This window comes from Nyctereutes procyonoides, unplaced genomic scaffold, assembly GCF_905146905.1.
Source record: "Nyctereutes procyonoides isolate TBG_1078 unplaced genomic scaffold, NYPRO_anot_genome, whole genome shotgun sequence".
Taxonomy (NCBI): Eukaryota; Metazoa; Chordata; class Mammalia; order Carnivora; family Canidae; genus Nyctereutes; species Nyctereutes procyonoides.
Window position 1 is genome coordinate 26,158,825 of NW_026575140.1, and position 16,949 is coordinate 26,175,773.

At 51.6% G+C, this 16,949-nt stretch overlaps 1 protein-coding gene across 1 annotated transcript in view; it reads right to left on the reverse strand.

Moving 5' to 3' along the window:
• Positions 1–14,811, reverse strand: part of PIK3CD (phosphatidylinositol-4,5-bisphosphate 3-kinase catalytic subunit delta) — a 70,552-nt gene extending 55,741 nt beyond the window's left edge. Inside the window, exon 1 of the mRNA XM_055305097.1 lies at positions 14,757–14,811. The gene's annotated coding sequence lies outside the window, so the exon portion shown is untranslated. The remainder of the gene's footprint in view (positions 1–14,756) is intronic.
• Between the last annotated feature and the right edge of the window lie 2,138 nt (positions 14,812–16,949).

The following is a 16,949-nucleotide window of genomic DNA, read 5'->3' on the forward strand; positions in this document are numbered from 1 at the left end:
CGGCGGGTCCTTTCCTCCCAAGCGGACATTAACCAGCTCAAATCCTTGCCCATTTTGCCTCAACTAAGAAATGTATGTATAGTGAAGCTTCTCACTAAGAGCACCTTCCCTGGAGCCAAACTCCTTAGCTCTAGCCTCCACTCCTTACCTGAAAAAACAGGGAGGCTAATCACGGCTTTCAGCATTTAGAATTGTTCTTAGAGGGCACCTGAGCGGCTCAGTCCGTGAAGGGGCTGCCTCAGCTCAGGCCAGGATCTCACCAGCTCCCTGTTCGGGCTCCCTGTTTGGCAAGGAGTCTGCTTCTTCAGAACTCCCCTCTGCCTTCTCCCTCCTGCTCATGCTGTCATTCAAGTCTGCAAGATGGTAGTCTCTCTCTCTCAAATAAAATCTTTAAAAATTTTTTTTCTTAGAATTACATGACATAATACATGTAAACTGCTTCGAACAGTACAGAGTGAACCCCCAGAAAATGTCAGTTAGTGAGCTATCCTAGAACAGAGTGCCTGTGCTCTGTGGGACTGGATGTTTCTGCTCTAAAACAGTATTTTCAGGGCACCTGGGTGGCTCAGTGGTTGAGCATCTGCCTTTGGCTCAGGTCATGATCCCGGGGTCCTGGGATCGAGTCCCCCATTGGGCTCCCGCAGGAAGCCTGCTTCTCCCTCTGCCTATGTCTCTGTCTCTCTCATGAATAAATAAATAAAATCTTTAAAATAAATAAATAAATAAATAAATAAATAAATAAATAAAAATAAAACAGGGGCAGCCCAGGTGGCTCAGCGGTTTAGCACCGCCTTCAGCCCAGGGCCTGGATCCTGGAGCCCCGGGATGGAGTACTGCATCGGGATTCTGTGTGGAGCCTGCTTCTCCCTCTGCCTGTGTCTCTGCCTCTCTCTCTCTCTCTCTCTCTCTCTCTCTCTCTTTCTGTCCCTCACGAATAAATAAAATCTTAAAAAAAAATAAAAATAAAACAGTATTTTCTCCTAATAGCAACAATTTTCTGCTAATAGCAACAGCAAGATGTGACATACGAACACTTTTGTGTACTGGAAACCCATTCAGTGGGTCAAGTTTACAAAAATGGAATAGGATAGAAATGACCAGGTCGTATTCCACTGCAGGAGCAGGATACCACTTCCTGCGGCTTTTGCCCTTTTAGGTACGTATGAGTGTGCATTAAGTCAAGATGTAAAATGCATCTCTTACTGCAGGCTCCAGTCCACACGATGAGAAAGCTGCTGCCTTGGACAATGTCATGATAGTGGTGGTGGTGGTGGTACAAGGGCTGTACAGACTGTGAGGGAACTGATTCCTGGAAAATCTGACTTCTGAGGACATAGGCTCAGAGGAGCCCAGAGAGTTGGCCAGGTGGAGGTGCCTGAGAAAAAGAAGATGGAGGGTGGGGGGGGGTCCTTGCAGCCCCCACTCCCAAGCCGTGCCCTCTGGAGGAAAACTCAGGTGGATGGTTTGTGCTTCATCTCGGTCACAGATGGACTGAACGGTCCAGAAAGACCCAGATAGCTCAGAGGTGGCCCAGGTGAACGAGGCCCTTATGGGGCCAATGTTGAACAGATGGAGATTGAATTTCTGGGCCCAAGTATACGGGGGCTCCAAACGGAAATCGAGTTATCCTTTTTATAAAACACAAATACTCCAAACCCAGGATGCCTGGTTTCAAATCCCAGCCCAACAACCTGCCCACTGTTCAACCCTAGGAGGAGGTCATTCCTGCCCTCCTGACCCAGGGCTGGGGGAGGCCCCAGCCCTTGGCACAAAGCCAGTGTTCCAGAAACAGCAGTTGCCTTTTTTTTTTTTTTAAGATTTTATTTATTTATCTGACACATAGAGAGAGAGCACAATCAAGGGCAGCAGCAGGCAAAGGGAGGGGGAGAAGCAGGCTCCCTGCAGGGAGCCTGATACAGAGGTCAATCCAAGGACCCTGGGATCATGACCTGAGCTGAAGGCAGACACTTAACCCACTGAGCCACCCAGGTGCCCCCAGCAGTTGGCTTTTAAACATACCTTCTAAGACTCTTCATAGTCCAAGGTGCAGGGGTACTGGGAGAAGGGGGTGGTGGGGAGCAGCAGGGTTTGATGTCATGAGCCTGGATCCAAACTCCTGCCTCCATACACTGGGGGTGACCCAGGCTTTGCAACACTGACTCATTTAGCCCGTGTGCCTGCTACAGTCAGGGCCCTGGGATATAGCACCGTACAGGCCAAAGACCTGCCCTCCCGGGGCTTATACTCCATGAAGAGAAACTCTGCAGAATAAAAATAAGATACAGTGTCGTGAAGTAGTAAGTGCTGCAAAGAAAGAAGAGGCGGGGAGAAGGGGAGAGATGGAGGAGGGGCAGTGGGATCTACAAAAACACCTGAGCAGTCCTCAGAACTGTCAAGGTCATCAGAGACCAGGAAAATTGGAGCAACTGTCACAGCCAGGAGGAACCTAAGGAGAACATGACTATGAATGTCAGGCAGTGTCTTGGCTGGGCTCCTGAAACAGAGAAACAACAGTAGGTGAACACTAAGGTAGTCAGGATTTAGTTAATAATAATGTATCAATGTTGGTTCAACATTGTGACAAACCTACTGTAGTAGAGTAAGATGGTAGCGATAGAAGAAACTAGGTGTGGGGTGTGTGCGAACTCTGGATCCTCTTTGCAACTCCCTTATAAATCTGAAACTGTTCTAAAAGTAAACATTTATTTAAAGAAAAAATAATAAAGCTCCTGGGTGGCTCAGTGGGTTAAGCCTCTGCCTTTGGCTTGGGTCATGATCCCGGGGTCCTGGGATTGAACCCTGTGTGGGGCTCCCTAGTGAGCGGGGAGTCTGCTTCTCCTTCTCCCTCTGATCGCCACTCCCCACTCCATCATGCTCTCACTCAATACTCTCTGTCTCTCCCTCAAGTGAATGACTTTTTAAAATCTTTAAAAAAATAAAGAAAAAAAAAAGAAAAGAATGGGGAGGTAGGGCAAGAGGAAAAAGCCAACCAATCCTAGGGCTTGAAGCAGGACCTTCCAGTTACAAGCCTGAATACAATGGTTTGGGGTAGGGGGCAGGCAGAGTCACAGAAGGGGGTGCTGCAGAAAATAAGAAGGTGTGGTCTTATTCTCTGCCCTCAGAGTCTGATGGAGAGGGGGAGTTGTTGTTGTTTTTGTTTTTAAGATTCTATTTATTTATTCAAGAGAGACACACAGAGAGACACGGGCAGAGGGAGAAGAAGGCTCCATGCAGGGAGCCTGATGCAGGCCTCTATCCCAGGACCCCAGGATCACGACCTGTGCCAAAGGCAGAGGCTCAACCACTGAGCCACTCAGGTGCCCGAGGGAGTGTATTTTTGAACCTTCTCTGGGGATTCTGAGACCCAGTCCTGCCCCCACATCCTTCCAGGCTGTCCCCTCCTCCTTAAGATGGGGCTTATTATTCCAGCTTCAGAGAGCCTGTAAGACTAACAAAAGATATGTCAGTGAAAGTGGTTTTGGGACAGTCACGCCTTTGCAAACAGGGTACGGAAGAGGTAGTGCTGGAAGGAGCCAGGTTTTGCTCCAGTCCTGCATCCCGCCACACTACCACCTGCTCTAAAAATCTCTAAGTACCCATCTAGATAGATATCTATCTTTAAAGGCATTGATTCTGAGGAGCACCCCCATGTGAAACCCCAAAACCTCAACGAGGAGGCATGCGTCTGGTGACTTTTTCCTCAGACAGGAAAAAGAGAGCAAAAAAGCATAAATGCTAGAGAAAGAGAAGTTAGAAGGAGAAGGAAAGCCACTTTTACCTGGAGGGGGCTGGCTGTGACCTCCAGAAAGGTATGTTCAAGCCATAGCCCCTGGAACCCCGGAATGTGACCTTGGAAATAGGGTCTTTGCAGATGTAATTAAGTTAAGGATCTTGAGATGAGGTCATCCTGGATTATCTGGGAGGGCCCTGAATCCCATGGCAATCGTCCTTATGAGAGAAAGACAGAGGAAAAGTCGAGACAGAGAAGGCCATGGGCAGTCGGACGCAGAGGCTGGAGTGATGCAGCCATGAACTGAGGAACATCAGGAGCCTCCAGAAGCTGGGAGAGGCAAGGAAGGATTCGCCCCTGGAGCCTCTGGAGGGAGTGGCCCTGCTGACACCTTGCTTTGAACTTCTGGCCTCCTGAACTGTGAGAGAAGAAATGTCCAGTGTTTGGGGTTTTGTTTTTTAAGTCTATGTGTTTATTTATTTTAGTGATCTCTACTCCCAACATGGGGCTCGAATTCACAACCCTGAGATCAAGAGTTGCATGCTCTTCTGGCTGAGCCAGCCAGATGCTCCCAAATTTATTTATTTATTTATTTATTTATTTATTTATTTATTTATTTATTTATTTATATCTATCTATCTATCTATTTATTTACCACAGTGCTTGTGGCACTTTGCTATAGCATATATGCAACCAGTAAATGTGGCCTTATGGGAAGGTCTGGGCTACACAGTGAATGGAATAAAGTAGAACTATAGGGAGCTTCCAGCATGTGCCTTTTTCATGCATTACCCTGTTCTGTCCCCTCGGAGCCATTTACCTTATTTTACAAAGAAGCTAAAGCAATGCTGTAAGTAACTCACCAAGGTCACCTGGCTGGCAGGTAGGGAGTTCATTAGGTGGCAGCCTTCCTAGGACTCTGAAGTCAGGTGACAGAAAGGGTGTGGGCTCTACTGGACCAGCAATCGTAGGAAGTTGGACTGTGAACCAAAAATGGAAGGAAGAAAATGTGTCACCTTCACACGGCAAAATGTCTGCCTTCTCCCCCGTGGCCAGAACAGTCCAGAGGAAGGCATGGTACATCCACTTAATAGAATAGTGTGCAGCCATTGAAAGTGGTGATCCTGGAGCCCCCGCCCGGGTGGCTCAGTTGATTAAGCGACTGACTCTTAGTTTCCACTCAGGTCATGATCTCATGGGTTATGGGATCCAGCCTTGCATCAGGCTCCGTGCTCAGTGGGGAATGTGCTTGAAGATTCTCTCCCTCTGCCCCTCCCTTGATTTGTGTGTGCATTCTCAAGTAAATAAATAAATCTTTAAAAAGGGGGGTGGAGGCAGCCTGGGTGGTTCAGTGGTTTGGCGCCACCTTCACCCCAAGGCATGATCCTGGAGACCCAGGATCCAGTCCCACATCGGGCTCCCGGCATGGAACCGCTTCTCCCTCTGCCTGTGTCTCTGCCTCTCTGTGTGTCTCTCATGAATAAATAAATAAAATCTTAAAAAAAAAAAGGGGGGTGGTGGTACCTGCGTGGGTTAGTGGTTGAGTGTCTGCCTTCAGCTCAGGTCATGATCCCGGGGTCCTGGGACCGAGTCCCACATCGGGCTCCCTGCAGGGAGCCTACTTCTCCCTCTGCCTGTGTTTCTGCCTCTCTCTTTGTGTCTCTCATGAATAAATAAATAAAATCTTCAAAAAAAAAAAAAAAGAAAAGGAAGTGGTGATCCTGAAGACCCATGGCATCATGGAAAATGATGACATCATCAAGGGGCTCCTGTCCAATGCAGAACTGCCCCTGTGCAGGACTGCCACTGTGTGAGTGGTACCTATGCACACGTATGTGGTAGGAGGTGCCTGAACAGTGAAAGCCTCAGAACAGGAGGGTTACAGAAGTTTTCCTTGCCATTTTTTCCTTTGTTACACATTTGGCCAAATGTATAGTAAAGCTGCAGAAAAAATGTAAAGCCTGGGGATCCCTGGGTGGCTCAGCGGTTTAGTGCCTGCCTTTGGCCCAGGGCATAATCCTGGAGTCCCGGGATCGAGTCCCGCGTCGGGCTACCGGCATAGAGCTTGCTTCTCCCTCTGCCTGTGTCTCTGCCTCTCTCTCTCTCTATGTCTATCATGAATAAATAAATAAATCTTTGAAAAAAAAATGTAAAACTTTAGTTCCCTCCCCCAAGCCAGAGTTAATCCCTCTTGCTGCTCTTCCCACCAGGACATTGGAGGAGCAGCTGTTTCATTCCACAAACCAGACGTTTGCCCCGTCTCTCAGGAGCAGGGGTGACCCTGTACAGGGATGAGAAGCCAGGAGAAGGACTCCTTTGGGAATACAGATGGCGTCAGGGAAGTCCATCAGAGACTAGTAGGGCCTCAGCCAATGGGAGCAACAGCTTGGAGAAGTGCTAGATGGCAAGAGCATGGAGTGCCTGGGGTGTGTACCCACCTCCCTTCTTAGGAACACTTCCCCGTGTGTCCACGTGGTTATACCTGCAGTCTTGGGTCAGATATGCTTGCTTTTAAGCATGCCCAACTTGATCGTCCCAGGGGTGGTCACCTGGCCCCAGGTTCCCCAACGAGTCGTTTCCTTAGGAATATGGAATTAGAACCAAGACAGTAGTGATTCTTCAGGTACCTGGGCTAAGGGAATCAGAGAGGCTGCTGTGCAGAGATAGATTGAGAGAAAACCAGCAAGCAGGTGCACAGAGAGGAAGAGAGGATCACAGGTTAGAGAGATTATTTTGGGGCAACTTTTCAGCTCCTTGTCCTTGTATCTTTTTTGAGGTTCCACTGCATTCTTGCCCTTGCCCTGAAAGTCCCCTACACCCTTATGCCTTACTCTCATATTCTGCTTAAAATCTATATCAGTTTCCTAAATAACTTTTTAAAAAATTTTTTTAAAAAAGGGATCCCTGGGTGGCGCAGCGGTTTAGCGCCTGCCTTTGGCCCAGGGCGCAATCCTGGAGACCCGGGATCGAGTCCCATGTCGGCTCCCGGTGCATGGAGCCTGCTTCTCCCTCTGCCTGTGTCTCTGCCTCTCTCTCTCTCTCTCTCTCTCTCTCTCTCTCTCTCTCTGTGACTATCATAAATAAATTAAAAAAAAATTTTAAAAAAAATCTATATCAGTTTCCTAGGACTGCTGTAACAAATTAGCACAATCTGGATAGCTTAAGACAATGTAAATTTATTCTCTAGCAGTTTTAGAGGCCAGACGTCTGAAATCAAGGTGTTGGCCAGATTGGTTCCTTCCAGGGGCTCTAGGGAGATTCAGTTCTCTTATCTTTCAGTGTTGCCTGCGATTCTTAGCATTCAATGGCTCCTAGAAGCATCCTTCTGATCTCTGCCTCCATCTTCACTGGCATTCTCCCTGCGTGTCTATGTCTTTGTCCAAATTTCCCTCTTGTTATAAAGATACCGTAATCCAGGATGACCTCATCTTAACTAATTAGATTTGCAAAGACTGTATTTCCAATGAGGTTCACATTTTGAGGTTCCATGTGAGCATGCATTTTGGGGGGATGATATTCAACCCAGTACAAACTCTCTTGAGTTGGTTTCTGTTTTTTGAAACAACAAAGCAACATTCAAAATTAATATAGAAATCCATATCACAAGTGGAGCATTGAAAGAAACAACTTTTCTTTTTTTCCTTTTTTAAAAAAGATTTTTATTTATTTATTTATTTATTTATTTATTTATTTATTTGAGAGAATGAGTGGGGAGAGGGACATAGGAAGAGGGAGAAGCAGGCTCCCTGCTGAGGAGACCCCAATGTGGGGCTTGATCCTAGAACCCTGGATCATGACCTAAGCTGAAGGCACACACTTAGCCAACTGAGCCACCCGGCACCCCAAGAAACAGTTTTTCAAGGAAAATTTTGAAACTAGGTGACCTGAGGTAGAGTGAGGGGTGACAAGGATTCCCTATACTTGGATGGAATACCAGCAGTTCTCACTATGTGGTAACAGATCAGTTGAACTATTTTCAATGGTTTCATGGTACTCAGAACATGTGCCAACCAAGGCTGACATTTTAGGAAACTTGGTAGCAAAGTGTCCAGCATGAGTATACGATTCACTTCTATCTATCACCCTTCAGAAGTTGCTACAAGGGGAGCTTTTTTTTTTTTTTTTTTTTTTTTTAATTTTATTTATTGGGCAGCCCGGGTGGCTCAGCGGTTTAGTGCCGCCTTCAGCCCAGGGTGTGATCCTGGAGACCCAGGATCAAGTCCCACATCAGGCGCCCTGCATGGAGCCTGCGTCTCCCTCTGCCTGTGTCTCTGCTTCTCTCTCCTCTCTGTGTATTCTCATGAATAAATAAATTAATTAAAAAAAAGATTTTATTTATTTATTCATGAGAGACACAAAGAGAGAGAAAGGCAGAGACACAGGCAGAGGGAGAAGCAGGCTCCACACAGGGAGCCTGACGTGGGATTGGATCCTGGGTCTCCAGGATCTGGCCCTGGGCTGAAGGTGGTGCTAAACCACTGAGTCACCCAGGCTGCCCATACAAGAGGAGCTTTTGTTCAATTCTGTACAAGATTGGGGGAAATCAGAGCAAATATTTAACTATGTTAAGGGAAATCCTTTTTTTCCTATAGCCAATGACAACCAGCAGCAGCCACATTCCCTGCCACACCCTGTGTCTAACCCTAAGGTTAGCACACAAAGCAGAAAAGTCTGTGAGCTCAGCATTGGAATAGGGCTATCTGGGAAGAGCCACAGGAGTGAATAACCCTTAACCTCTGGTCTTTAAGCCTCTCATTGTCACCTGGTATGAAGGCAGGTAGGGGTAACATTCCAAAAGAAATTAGATAAAAAGCCTTCTTTCCACTTAAGTTAGATGATTTCCAATTCACCTTTAGGCTAAAAGAAGAAACTAGCCGCTGTGCTTGCTGCTGAGAAACCCCAGCCCTGGCGGATGGCTCAGTCTAAGACCAAATATTCAATCAGACAGGATTTCATGGGGGTGGTTATTGGTAAATGATATGGCCCAAAATAAAATTGACAGTCAATCAACTCAGCTTCTGTACGACTGAAACTCCAGGAAATCCTAAAACCTGGCAAATTGGCGCTTTTGATGTCTTACCCTCTGGGTGATTCCAAAGCTCAAGTCCCAGCACCAGGATGAAGCAGGCTGCCAAGGCCTGAAAGAGGTTTCCCAAGAACCTCTCAAGGGCATGCCTGAAAGACCCCTAGAGAAGGGATCCCCTCCCAGTGGGCAGAACCTGGGACAGCCATGTTTACCAACAAAGAAGCCAGAGAAGGTAACCAGCAGAGCAAACCCCATGCAGTATCTTGTTCCTGATGTTTAATTTACCCTGCCTGACTAGAAGACCATGGTGCGTACTCTGTATGGTGCTTCCCTTTTCTGCTCTATAGATCATGCATGGAAGGAGAGGTTAAATTGATCACTTAGTCTATAGATTGAGGAGGATCCTGAAGAGCCATCTTAGAGGAGATTCAGTAGAAATAGACAGGAGTGGATATCAGCTGGAGATGGTAGCTCTGAGATCAGAGTCCTGGAAGCAATAGTTTGACCTGCCGTAGATTGCTTCACATTTGGCAGGGGGAGAAATATTTGTGGTGGACTTTGTGGTATAAAGATTAAGCAAGAGCAACTGGAATGGAGGTATCTGGGGAAAGCCAACAGAATGAAACGTGTGGGTGTGTGCGCGCGCGTGTGTGTGTAGGATAAAACGGCATGGCCTAGAGTGGACACTACTGGCTTTTAGGCTATTAGGTTGTCCATCTGGCCCCCTTTTCTGGTAACCCTCCCTCACATAGTCACTACAGAAAGGCAGCATATAAACATGACCACTGGCCATCGCTGATTCCCGTTTCCCGGGGGTTGGGACCTGGAAATATTTCTCTTTGGGTTAAATGATCCAGGTATGATGCAGGTGTAATGCAGGTGGACAAATGGGGACAGGCAAGCAGTGCTGAGAAAGTGTCTGAGAGCTCTGGTCCCAGTGTTCCAAAGCTGGGCTGCATCTCTGGGTTCCATGAGAACACCTTGTACCTTTGCTAAAAGTCTCCTTTCCTGCTTGAGTTACCAGGCACTGATTTCCTTCCTTCTTTCTTTTTTTTAAGTAATCTCCACACCCAATGTGGGGTTTGATCTCACAACCATAGATTAACCATAGATCGGCCACCCACACCTTCCATTTGCATGCTCTACAGAGCCTGCCAGGCACTCCTATCAGGGACTGATTTTTTTTTTTTTTAAGATTTTATTTATCTGAAAGAGCACAAGCAGTGGGCAGGGACAAAGGGAGGGGGATAAGCAGACCCTCCACTGAGGAGGGAGCCTGATGCGGGGCTCAATCCCTTGACCCTGGGATCATAACCCGAGCTGAGGGCAAATGCTTAACCAACTGAGCCACCCAGGGACCCCAGCAAGCACTGATTTCTGATCCTTGGAACCACTTATTTGCTGGGACAGCGACCAACACCGGAGTACCGGGTCAGCTGTGGCTGGAGAATGACCTCAAAACATCTAAGAATCAAGTGAACCAACCTGGCTACCCCCCTGGGGTTCCTCCCACAACCTCCCCCACCCACCCTTCAAGCTGCAGCACCATGGGCTGTGCCTTGCAGCTCCAGACCACCCCAGGCGCTCTGACTCTAAGCCTTTGCTCATGCAGTTCCCTTTGCCTGGAGTCCCCTTCCCAGCAATTCCTTTTACTCTCCCTCTCTTTATTATTATCCCTCTCTTTATGCCTAGCCAGTCAGAACAGATATTATCCACTCGGCCCCCTTGTCTAGAAGGTCTTTATTCCAGGCTGTACCATCCCCCACAGGACTCAGTTTGCTCAACTGTACTGCCTGGGTGCTCAGCTGCCCTGGGAAGGGAGCAGGGCCTCTGCCTGGTTCCAGGCTGGCATCCTGGCCCTGAGCTCTGTGTGGTGCACCCAGAGTCTGACAAGTGAGTCTGTAGAAATGTTGAACCAATGAATGAAGGAAATAACCCTGTCATGGCCGGACAGGCTTTGCCAGGTAGAAGGGTCAGGGGTCTGGAGCCAAGGGAGAGGAAGGACAAGGTCCTGGTCCTGCCAGTGTGGGAACAGCTCCTTCATTTCCTCCCAGGGGTAGCCCAACACCCAGTGACCTGGGGAGCCAGATGCTCAGAGGCCTGACAGCCTCAGGGAGTCCAGACTCACCTTTCAGAGCAGGCCCTCCACCCCTCATTTCACCAGAGGTGTGAGTTCGGCCTGTATCACTCCATCCCTAGGTCCTGCCCCCAGGTCTAGGAAAAACCACTGCTTCCAGATTGAGGATGGGAACAGGGACCCCTCAGGTCCTCCCATCAGGTGGACCCCTGGCTTCTCCCACCAGCCTCCAGCCTCCACTGCTGCATCTGCTCTGAGCCGGAGATCACAGAGTCCAGAGCACACCCAGCACACTTCCTGGTGCCCCCACCCCTGGGATCCTCTGACCCCCAGGGTTTCTTCCCAGGCAGGCCTCTGCCTTTACCTCGCCACCCCCCAGCCTGCTCTGATGAAAGAGCAATGGTGCAAAATTCGTTGGGGAGAAAAACAGGAAGTGGAGCCTGAGAGCAAGGCTGCAGAGGCGCTACCCAGGCGAATGTGGCAGCCCCTTCCACCCGCAGCCTTACAGGAAAGTGGCGAGGGGGCAGCCCCAGCCCGAGCCGTGGGGGCACAGACGGGGGGCGGTGCCGATGGGAGAGTCCAATAAAGACCCTTGGGCTGTATTTTTAGGGACTTTGCTTTTAGACAACATTACATCTGTGTTCTGCATTTTGCATCTTCTCTCACCTGTTCACAGTAGCTCGTCAAGGTTAGTCCAACCACCCTAGGTTACAGATGAACAAATAGGCCCAGAGAAGTTAGGTGACTTGGCCAAGGCCATACAGCCTTTCCCACGGCCGGGTCATGGCTCCCTGATTCTTTCTCAGACTTTGACTTCTATTTGTGGTGTGTTTTTGTTCTGGGCTTGTGAGCGGACGGGGGGGGGGTTGGGGGGGCAGGAGGGGAGCACTCTTTCTGGCTCCTTCATCTCAGCACATCTAAACTGGCGGTAAGAAAAGGCTGCTGAGGGCTTATCCCTTGAGATTCTGTTTCCTGCAACGTGTGAGCCAGAAGGTCCGAGTGCCCTGGTCCCTTTGTTGGAGGGGGGTTGGTGCCAGGGAGGGGAAGTCAGCCAACTGACAGGCATTGCGGGGGCATTGACCCCCAATACAAAATCAAGTACTGATAACCTCAGCTGGCGGACAGCCCAAAGGACTCAAAAGTTCAGGTGAGTCCAGAACCTTCTTTCCCTCTCAGGCCTGGGACTCAGGGGAGCCCCAGTCCTATGGTTTCAGGCCTGAGAGGCATTATCAAAACGAGAGTCCAAGGAGGAGCAGGGAGACTGGCTCCAGGTATCCAGAGAGGGGTGAGGTGATGCGGTGGGGAGAGAACCCTCCGAAAGCCACCCCGCCAGTCCCTCACTTGGACACCAGCATTCCCGGCCCTGGGATGTGATGCCCGGTTTACCCTGCTCACCCCATGCCAGGACAGACCATAGTAGGCAAATCAGGACGTCTAGGGAACCCCCCTCACAGACTTCTACCCCAGGTTTCCTGGCGCCGGCTTCCACAGATCTGAGGCCTTGAGGCAGGAGATGGCCCTTTCGGGCCTGGTTTCTCCCAGGCCTTGACAGAAGGGTCATGCCCTGTGCTTCGGCATCCTTGGCCACCCACACCTTCCTGGCCACCACCTCTTTACCTCCAGCTCTCTCTGGGCATCCTCCAACACCCCACAGAGCTCTCAAGCAGAGTTTCCCAGGCCCACCGAATCTGGCCACCCCCTAGAGAAGGCACTGCTCCCCGCCCACCTCCATCTCTGAGGTTGAAGCCACAGGGTCGTGCTGTGGCCTTCACTCACACGCCATGACAGGGTGCTTTTCCCAGAAGCCTGGGGGCTGTCAGACCACAGCAGAAGCCAGGTACGGACAGGACAGGAGGTACCGTCTGCCTCAGTGGTCCCTCTGCTGCTCTCTGGATACTGGGTGGGCTCCACGTCTGCTCCCCACAGGCCAGGCTGCTGAGCTCCACAACTGGAAACAAGAGAGGCTCTCAGCCTCCAGCCTCAGGCCTCCCTGCCTCTTTCTGCCTTCTTCAGCTAGCAGTACCCCCTGAGTACTGAGCAGCACCCCGGGGCCAGGGGGATGCCTCCTTTCCTTTGTAGAAAAGACCCAGCCTCTGTCTCTGGCTCCTCCACGTAAGAGGGAGCTATTAAAATGAGGTGTTACAGGGGTGCCTGGCTGGCTCAGTGAATGGAGCTTGTGACTCGATCTCAGTCAGAGCTGTGAGTTCAAGCCCCACAGTGGGTGTGGAGCCTATTTAAAACAAACAAACAAACAAACAAACAAATAAATACGGTGTTATATGTAAAGTGGTTAGAACAATGCCTGACCCTTAGTAAAGAGCTCAATATATGGGTATTATGATCATTTTTTTTTAAAGATTTTATTTATTTATTCATAGAGACACACAGAGAGAGAGGCAGAGACACAGGAGGAGGGAGAAGCAGGCCCATTGCAGGGAGACTGACGCGGGACTTGATCCAGGGTCCCCGGGATCATGCCCTGGACTGAAGGCAGTGCTAAACCGCTGAGCCACCCGGGCTATCCATTTGTTTTTATTTCTTTAAGATTTATTTATCTATTCATGAGAGACAGAGAAAGGTAGAAACATAGGCAGAGGGAGAAGCAGGCTCCCCATGGGGAGCCCTATGCAGGACTCCATCCCAGGATGTGGGACTCAATCCCAGGACCCCGGGATCAGGACCTGAGCCGAAGGCAGAGGCTCAATCACCAAGCCACCCAGGTGTCCCTTATCATCACCATCTAATTTAATCTTTTGTTTTTTAAAGATTTTATTTACTTATTCATGAGAGAGACAGAGAGAGAGAGGCAGAGACACAGGCCGAGGGAGAAGCAGGCTCCATGCAAGGAGCGGGATGCGGACTCGGTCCTGGCACCCCAGGGATCACGCCCTGAGCCAAAGGCTGACTCCCAACCGCTGAGCCACCCAGGCGTCCCCATCTAATTTCACCTTGACGACACCCCTGTGAGGTCAGGATTACGTGCCTATTTACGAGAGAGGGAAGTGAAGTCACAGGCCTACGTTTAGGCAGTATTAAGTGCCTGAACCGAGATTTAAAGCCAAGTCCTTTGGAGGCTCTGCGTGGAGGCCAGCTTTGGATGCACACTCCCCCAGGCCCAGCCGCACCCCCACACAGACCCCCGCTCCACCCACACAACCACCCCCCTTCCAGCACCCACACACCCACCTCTGGGCTGCCCCCACCCCCGCAGGAGGACAGGATGGGGTGCGAGGCTGCACCCCCGGAGGCAGAGGCGGAGCCCGGGGCGGGTCCCCCGCGCCGGCCAGTCCCCCTCCCGCCGCGGCGCCGACCTCGGGCCTCCCGGGCGGATCCAGGGAGGCACGGGCGCCACCTGGCGGCGGCGGGGGCGTGAGCGCCGCGTCTCGGGGCGGGCCTCGGCGGAGCTCCTGGACCCGCGCCGCGGGCTTCATTCCGGCTTCCCGCCGCGCTTCCGGCGTCCCGGCGGGGTGCGGCCGAACGCGAAGACCCTGGCGCCGCTGCCGGGTTGCGGGCAGGTATCGAGGCGGCAAGCTCGTTTTGCTGAAAATGTATGTTCCCCCAAACTTGTGTTCCTTCCTCAGTAACCGCACGCACGACGCAGGTTGTCCCGGAGCTTCCTTCGGGCTGAGCTCGGCGCCCCCGGCCCCAGCCGCTCGCAGTTCCTGGGCCCGGACCGCTGCGCCTCGCCCCTCCGGGGCAGCTCCGTGTCCCCTCCACCGGGGTGGACCCCAGCTCAACTTCCCGCCCAGCCCAGCCGGGCCCCTCACTTCCTTCCTGCCTCGGTGAAAGTGGCCCCTCCGCACCCCGCGGCCGGCGCACAAACCCGACCCGGCCCACTTCTCCCTCGCCCCAGCCCCGCGCAGGTGTCCCGAGCCTCGCGGTCTGCACCGCCACCGAGGGGCGGGGCCCCAAGCTTCACTCACCCACTCGGCACCTGCTGTCCAGCCACCAGGCGCGGTCCTGTGCGGTCCTGTGCCCAGAGGATACTGCGGCCACCAGCAGCCCTGCCTCCAGGACATTCAAGTGAGGGGCGGGGCAGGTGACTCAAGTAAGAAACAAATGCATCCAGAGCACCTCGCAGGGTGGTGGTACTAGGGAGAACAAAGCCGGGGAGGGGGCCGCCAGATTAGGCAGGTGCCCCCCTCACCCTGCCTGGGCTCCACACCCCAGCTCAGGCTGCTGCTGTCCGCAGGCCTTCCTGACTCTCTAGGGTACAGACCCCAGGCGAGGATCCTCCCTCCTTTCTCTCTCTTTTTTAAAAGATTTTATTTATTCGTGAGAGACACAGAGAGAGAGAGAGAGAGAGGCAGAGACACAGGCAGAGGGAGAAGCAGGCTCCATGCAGGGAGCCCGATGTGGGACTCAATCCTGGGGCTCCAGGATCACGCCCTGGACTGAAGGCGGTGCTAAAAGGCTGAGCCACCCAGGTGCCCCCAATCAACTGGATATTTTGAGAATTTTAAACCCTCCCCAAAGCAGAAAGAGTAGCTCAGTGAATGCCATACACCCTAAAGAAGGGTGTTTTCAGATAGCAGAGGAGCAGCCTGGTGGGACTGGATGGGGTCGCAGGGTAGGAGGGGGTGGGATGGTCTATGATAGGGAGCGGGCCTGGAGGGCTGTGAGGACAGTCTAGCCTCAGGCAGGAGGGCAGGGGCTGTCCACAGGCCGGTAGCTATAACCAGCAGTCTGGACTTTTCTCCTGGGTTTTGTGGTTTTGTTTCTGTGCCATCAGAAGCAAGCTCACTGGCTGCAGAGGAAAGGGCAGGAGATGCTGAGAATGAGGGTGGGAAGTGAGGGTATAGAAAGTCTCCCCAGGATCCCTCAGGACTCCCCAGGAGTGGAACTGTGGGGCTACAGGAGGCGCCTCGAGGTTTGGCGGTGTGAGACCCATCCGCATGGCTGCATTTCTTTGGATTTTGGGGTTTGGTCCCAATGGGTCTGCACCTACACCTGCCCCTCTACCTTCTCTTCTCGCCCCCTAGGCTGTTGCCCCTGCCTGCCTGTCCTCACCCACGGAGCAGCTGCTGGTTCCAGACACCCAACCCAGTTACCGTCCCTTAGAGACAAGGGGCCAAGTTTCCCAGGCTCCCTGTCTTTGGGGTTAATGTGAGTGGAGTGAACTCGGTAGCCCGAGGCCTCCTCCCTGGGCCCTGAGAGGTGCAAGGACAAGTTGTCCACCAAAGTCTCACCCCGGGGGGGGGGGGGCTTCTGATCCTGGCACAACCAGCCTGCCTCCTCACCTCCCCCTGCCCAGGGCTTCTCTGGCTGAAACTGGTCTGAGTTGGAGCCTCCCACTTTGTCACCTGTCACATTTCAGGGGAGGCTTCTGACCCCAGGGTCTTCTCTCTCTCTCTCTCTCTCTTTTTTAAGTTTTTATTTATTTATTAATGAGAGACACACAGAGAGAGAAAGAAAGAGAGAGGGGCAGAGACACAGGCAGAGAGAGAAGCAGGCTCCATGCAGGGACCCCGACTTGGGACTCCGTCCTGGGTCTCCAGGATCACGCCCTGGGCTGAAGGCGGCACTAAAAGGCTGAGCCAGCCAGGGATCCCCTAGGGTCTTCTCTCTAATCTGTCCTCCAGCGCTCTTACACCCCTTGCCTCCCCCCCCCCCCAATCATGCTCACTCAGGAACAAGCAGTAGTTTGTCACCAGTGTTACAGACAAGGCACCTTCACACTATGGGCTCTTTTCCATCTAACAGCTACTCTAAGGGGTAGGAAACAATTGCCAGGTTTGTTTGTTTGTTTTCCAGGGGGAAATTGAGGCTTGGCAAAATAATTAATTTATCCAAGGTGAGTGGACCAGTAACTCACTGGTAGAGGCGTAGTTCCACCCAGTTCTGCCCACTGCGAGCCCACACCTTTTCCACTGGGTGGCTGGCTTCTCCCTGACATCTCCTCTCACATTCTGGAGGTACAAATATGTTACCAAAGCTTGAGTGCTTGTAAACATGCAGATACAGAAGGTTACAAGAGGTCCTTGGGGCTTTCACTCTGCCCCAGTCCTATTTCCCAGGAATAGCTACTGGAGCGGTCCCTTCCTGCCAGCACCGGCTACAGAACTGTGGGGCCTCAGGTTCAAGGATTATTAAGAATTTCAAGATGGTGCAGCAGA